The sequence below is a fragment of the Arvicola amphibius genome, chromosome X, assembly GCF_903992535.2.
Source record: "Arvicola amphibius chromosome X, mArvAmp1.2, whole genome shotgun sequence".
Taxonomy (NCBI): Eukaryota; Metazoa; Chordata; class Mammalia; order Rodentia; family Cricetidae; genus Arvicola; species Arvicola amphibius.
Window position 1 is genome coordinate 37,834,485 of NC_052065.1, and position 6,482 is coordinate 37,840,966.

Genomic DNA, 6,482 nt, shown 5'->3' on the forward strand with positions numbered 1-6,482 from the left:
AAGAGACGGTTGGCTCCTAGCAGCAAAATTCTACTTCCTCCAAAGAAGACAGAAGACAAATGGGCACACAACAATGTCTATCTACACTGGGCAAAACTGCCTTTCATCTAAGCTGAAAATCTCCTGACGTGGATAGAATTGCTGGAATCGACAGTCTAGCTGCTCAGGTCAAGGTAGGCTTATCTTCCTACAGTTTTTTTTTTTTTTTTTTGCCTACAGGATCTTCTGGAGCCTGGCAGTCCCTGGGCTAAACAGCAAAAGGCAAATGCGACCTTCAGCAACCATGGAGGACCCTAAAGTGTAGCTCTGGGTGCCAACCAATAAGTTCTCTATCATTTTTAATCAGTAATTTCAAGAAAAATTTTGTCCTTCTCAAATATCTCTGATGTAGTTTGATAGCTGAGAGGTGTTGTCAGTTTAAATAAAAACAACCTCAGCAAACAAAATTTCAGATTAAATTTCTCTCTCATAATGATTTCATAATCTTAAAAATACTTTTCATTGTACAAAACTATGTCACAGTCATTATACAATGTGTCTAAAACTTCTGTTTTCACAAACCCAAAAAAATTCTTGTGAGTTCTAGAGAGTTGAATTAAGGGATCCATCTTAAACATGTCAGATATAGCCTCCTCAATTCCCCTGGTCCTAAAAGGTTTTTCTTTCCTTAATATAACTTTGTCCTCTGTTTCTGCGAGTACCTTAACCAGGTGTAAGAGACACCAGATATTTCCCATGCCACAATCACTGGACAGGAGCAAAGAGGACTAACTGTGGCCAGGATGTGGCCAGCACCCAGCCTTCTCAGGTCCCACCCCCACCCTGCAAGATGACATTCACAAATAAGCAGGAAAGAAGTCTTAAGTATCTGCTTGCCCCAATTCCTTCTATCTGTGGTGTCTAATCCCCCACTTTTATTATAAAAAAGAAGTGGGAATATAATTCTGTCTCTTTAAGAGACAAGCCACGCCTACTCCATGCGAGTCTTTCTCCCTCCTCGCCATCTTGGCTGTCTCCCATGTCCCCTTTTCTTCTCCCCACCTCCCTTCTCTGCTTTTGCCTTCCCCTCCATAACCCAAATAATAAATATCCAAGTCTATACTGTAGGATGTGCCTGTTCTATGTGCCTCCCACCGACTGCCTGTTCATACCTCTCTTGCCCAGCTCGCCAGGGAGCAGCAGCTGCTGCCACAGGGCTGCGGAACAGCCACCTTGGTTTGTGGTCCTGCTGCCACCGGGACCCCAACAGCAAGTTACTAGAGATTCGCTTGCAAATCTGTAACACCAACCCCACTCCACCCCCTAGACCTACCTCCCCATTTCTACCCCACCCCCCATACCACCTCAGCATCCCGGCACGAAATGTTTTTTCTTTTTTCCTTTCTTTTTTTCTTTTTCTTTTTCTTTTTCTTTTCTTTTCTTTTTTTTGTTTTTTTTTTTGTTTTTTTTTTTTTGTTTTTTTGAGACAAGGTTTCTCTGTAGTTTTGGAGCCTGTCCTGGAACTAGCTCTTGTAGACCAGGCTGGCCTCGAACACACAGAGATCCCCTGCCTCTGCCTCCAAATACTGAGATTAAAGGTGGCGCCACAACTGCACGGCTCAGACATTTTTTTTTTAGGATACCTCCCCTGTTTGAACTATGGCTTCTGAGTCAAATCATACCTCTATTCTCCTACAAAATTTATAGTAGCCCAGACCAGGCCCCAAGATGACAAACGGCAAAAGTGAGATCCTGATCTATGCACTGTGGTACACTGTTCAGTGTTGTATAATCGCCTAAATCCTTATTTAGAATCTTTTCTTTTTTTTTTGGTTTTTCGAGACAGGGTTTCCCTGTAGTTTCTACAGCCTGTCCTGGAACTAGCTCTTGTAGACCAGGTTGGCCTCGAACTCACAGAGATCCGCCTGCCTCTGCCTCCCGAGTGCTGGGATTAAATAATCATCTGTACCTGGGAAGCTCTGTCTTCTCTCTTTCGGCTATCCTGTACACCAGCTTCGGCATTTCTGGACAAAGCCTTCCTGTACAGCTTTCACGCTTCCTTACGTCACTTCCAGTCCGTGGACTTCACGGGCTCGCTGCAATGTGACACTGCGCATGCTCCTGGGTTCCTTAACAGCCGTTCCTTTTCTCTCTTCACCTCATCACTTGGGCTTCTGAAAAGCCTCAGGATTTTTACTTCTGTTTACCTGGGATCTGGCTCCTCGTGTCAGTATACCTGAAAGGTTGTTAGGGCTCTAGGGCTCCAGAGTCATTCATAGTAATTTAAAAATGAGACAGCCTTGGTAAGCCTCTGCCTCGAGAGTGCAGGATCAAAGGTGTGCGCACCACCACCTTCTGGCACCCAGCTCAATAATGGTGATCTCTTCAGTTCTCATTGTTCGGAATTCTTCATTGTGGCTCTTTTAAATTCCAGGTAGGGATTCCTGGGAAATGCAATCTCTCCCTTCTAGCAAATTTTTACTAATTTACTTACTGCATCCTTTCAGAAATTGTATTAAGTGTCTTTCGTCTTCAGTCCTGATTTGAGACGATAAGTAGAAAATAATAGGTAGGCAAGGTACCATGATACTGGTAGAGTATCATCGACAAAACATACTGGTATAGTTATTTATTCTCTTAATTGTCTGGATTTACTCTTCTATACAAACTTTATCCTAAAAAACACTTTCCATAGGATAAGGACCGAATATGATTTTAAGAGTGATGGACATTTTTTCTTAATGACTTTCCTGTACATAGATGATCTGTTCTTATTCATTCTCACCTACATATTTTGTTGTTCCCAGCACTCTGGCTGTTTCCAATTTCATTTTGGAACAAGATAATTAGTAATATGCAACATGTTCTTGTCCCCAACTTCAGTGAAAATCATAACATTTCATGTTTTTTAAGTTTCAATTATTTTGCTTAATTAATTCTTTAAGTTTGGCATATTAGAAAAAGTAAATTTCAACTGTAAGTTAGACAATTATTACAATAGTTAACAACAATTAACCCAGTGTATTAGACACTTTATATACTGTCATTAATTATGGATATCATAACTAGTTCATCCTCCCTTTTGCAAAATTGAAGTAACCATTTAGATGTTGGGAGAGCCTATAACTGAGTATTAGATATTATATAATAAAGGGGATGATCAGAATAAAAATAAAGAAGAAATTTGAGAACCCGAACCTATTAAATTGTAGAAATTCACAAATTAAGGAAAATAGTTCATGATTTATGGCAAAGATGTTTTCATTAGGGATTGCAGAGATGCTTCATGTGGTTAAGAACACTGGTTTCATTTTCAGAGAGTACCTGAGATTTGTTCACAACACCCACATGGTGACCTACAACAATCTCTAAGTTAGTTTTAGAAGATTCATTCCTCTTTGGCCTGGAGTCACTGAACTCACATTGTGCATAAAAATAACACACAGACAAAACATTCATGCACATAAAATAAAAATAAATAAATCTAAAAAACAGATCAAGGAAACAGACAACAAAACAAAAACCCCACAATGACAGTCACACTCACACAGTATCTAATGTTTAAAAATTTACATTAAAATGTAATGGTATGTAAGTATGTGTTGGCCGTCAATATTTAGATGGAATATTTTCTGATTATAGGGAAATTAATAGAAATAAAAGACAATTCTATATTAAACACAAATAGAATATAAATGAAGAAATTATACTAAAATCCATTATGTAATGAAAGCATTTTAAAGGTTATTGTATATTAAATTTGTGCATATTACTTTAGCAATAAACAGATAAAATTGAATTTATAAATGTATAAAAATGAATACTGCAATACAAGTGTAAAACTCTGGAAAAATTACTTGGCTACTGTTTAATTACTAAAGACTTAATAAATTGAACAAATATTACAGAAAATTCAATAAACAATTAAACTGCCCCACGTTTAATCTAGTGATGACTATAAAATCAATATGTATGTTATATTGTGAATTCTTGTGGTTAGAAACAGAATATGATTGAAAACCTCCATTATTACAACACATAATCTATTGTAGGTTAGTTCTAAACCTAATTGTATGTTATTTCATCTGAAAATTTGTATATTACATTAACAGAAGAAAATTGCTACATTAAGAGAATAACCTACTAACAAAATCCAATAACCAGCATTTATTCATGTTTAAAATATATACAACCAAATTAGATGAAGGATATAATGAAAAATATTTTAAATATAATACATAATATGGAAAGGTTGAGTTGATTATTATCCTTTCTTTTTAATAAGCAATTAAATTACTGCACAGGGAGTAGAGAAATAATGGGCAAGATGAAATTTCATGTTTGGAAATAACGTTACATATTTCTATATTTACTTGTATGTATTTAAATGAATAAAATATTTTCATAACTATATGTATCCCCTAAAATATTAAGTGTAAGATTAACATGCAGTCACATACTTTTGGGGGGCAACAAATAATATAAAAATACAGTTAAATAAACATGTACATACTACTTAAAAGTGAATATATACTAATATTACTTTAAAAGTATGTGAACATAATATAAATTTCCCTTTAAATGGAGATATTGCTGAAATTCTAAACTAGAGCAATATTTTATGTATAGGTAGCCTATTTAATATTAATTTCCCTCAAGTTTAATTGTAAAAATACTGGAAACATTTCATCACAAATACAACTCCAAAGATTTTGTGTGAATGTTTGTACATGTGACATGAATGCTTAAGTTTACATAAGCTGAGTTTAAAAGTTTAATTTCAAATTCCCAATAATTGACTTAAATTCAGAATTATTAAAAATCTATAGTAGTTATGAGATTGTAAATGATATAAGTGGAGATACAGGCAAATTACCAGAACACATGAAAGAAACTTGTAATAGATTCTCTTTCAGAGCCTCCAGAAGAATCCAATTCTACCAACTTTTTTTGACTTCTAAATTCCAGAGTTCTGAGGGAATAGATTTATGTAGTTTTAGTCATCTAATTATTATTTTGTTATTTTTGTGCAGTCTGAGAAAACTAACTCATAGGAAGTAAGACATTGTGCACTTTAATCTGCAGATGGTCAAAACCGCGTTAGCCCTAATGGGATAACAGTTGTGTTGGTACACTCTTCTCTGTAGTCTTTAGTGGAATGGCTTGTGAGTTAGCATTTAGGATTACTATAACAACAACTAGCTGTTTTCTGTACCTATACCTACCCATCTTGCTTTGAGGCTGACACTTCTGATCAAAGTCTTTAACTTCTTGGACATACAAAGAGAAAATAAAGGGTTTTTTTTTTTTAGCACTATCCCTGTCTTATGGAATTTGGTACCAACAGGTTTGTGAGGGCCTTAAGAACTATCCCTGTCATATGGTACTTGATATCTACAGCTCTGTGGGGACTTCTCTGTCTGGGCCTACGTGTATACACTGCAAGTTTTCACCTTGGGCCCATATAACTCCCACTGCCTTTGTTGATCAGCAACTGTATCTTTCTTTGTCACCTTTTTATCCCATTACTGAAAATACATTTTTTAAAAAATATAACCTGATTGTAGTTTTCCCTACTTATACTATGCTCAGTTCCTTTCCTCCTCTCTGTCATTCTCCATCCACTCCTTTCTGTCTCTCACTGGAGAAAATAGGCCTCTAAGAGATAAGAACCAAATATGACAAAATAAAATATAAGAAGATTAAGCAAAAGCTGTCATACTGAAGTTGGATATAGCATCCCAACAGGAGGAAAGAGTCTCAAGAACAGGCACAAGAGGCCAGGTACCCACTAGTTCTCACACTAAGGAAGCCCATAAAAAATACCAAGTTATAATAAATCCACACAGGACCATATAGGTCCCGTGCTTGCTGCTTCAGTCTCTGTGAGTTCATATGTGCTTTGCTTAGTTCTTTCAGAGGGCCTTATGCTCTTGGTGTCTTTCATCCTTTCTGGCTTTGACACTTTCTGCTTCCTTTTTCCTAGAATTCCTTGAGATTTGAGGGGAGGGATTTAATAAAGACCTCATATTTAGATTCTATCTGTATAACATCAGACTGAATGAAAACTTTCTGAACCACAGATATTAAGACCAACAATTAATAAACAAAACCTCATGAAACTGAATAGCTTCTGTAAGGTAAAAGACACAATCATTCAGACAGAGCAGCAGCCTCCAGAATGGAATTATTGTTCAAGCAATTCTACATCTGACAGAGGGTTAATATCCAAAATACACAAAGAACCCAAGAAATTAGATGTCAAAAAAGTAAAATAATCCAATTTAAAATGGAATATAGGTCTAAACAGAATTCTCAATAGAACAATGTCAAATGACTGAGAAACACTTAAAGAAATGTTCAGTTCCTTCAGTCATCAGGGAAATGAAAATCAGAACTATTTTGAAATTTCATCTTACACCTGTCAGAATGGCTAAGGTCAATGACACAAGTGACAGCTCATGCTGTTGAGGATGTAGGAAAAGCAGAACACCCCTCCACTG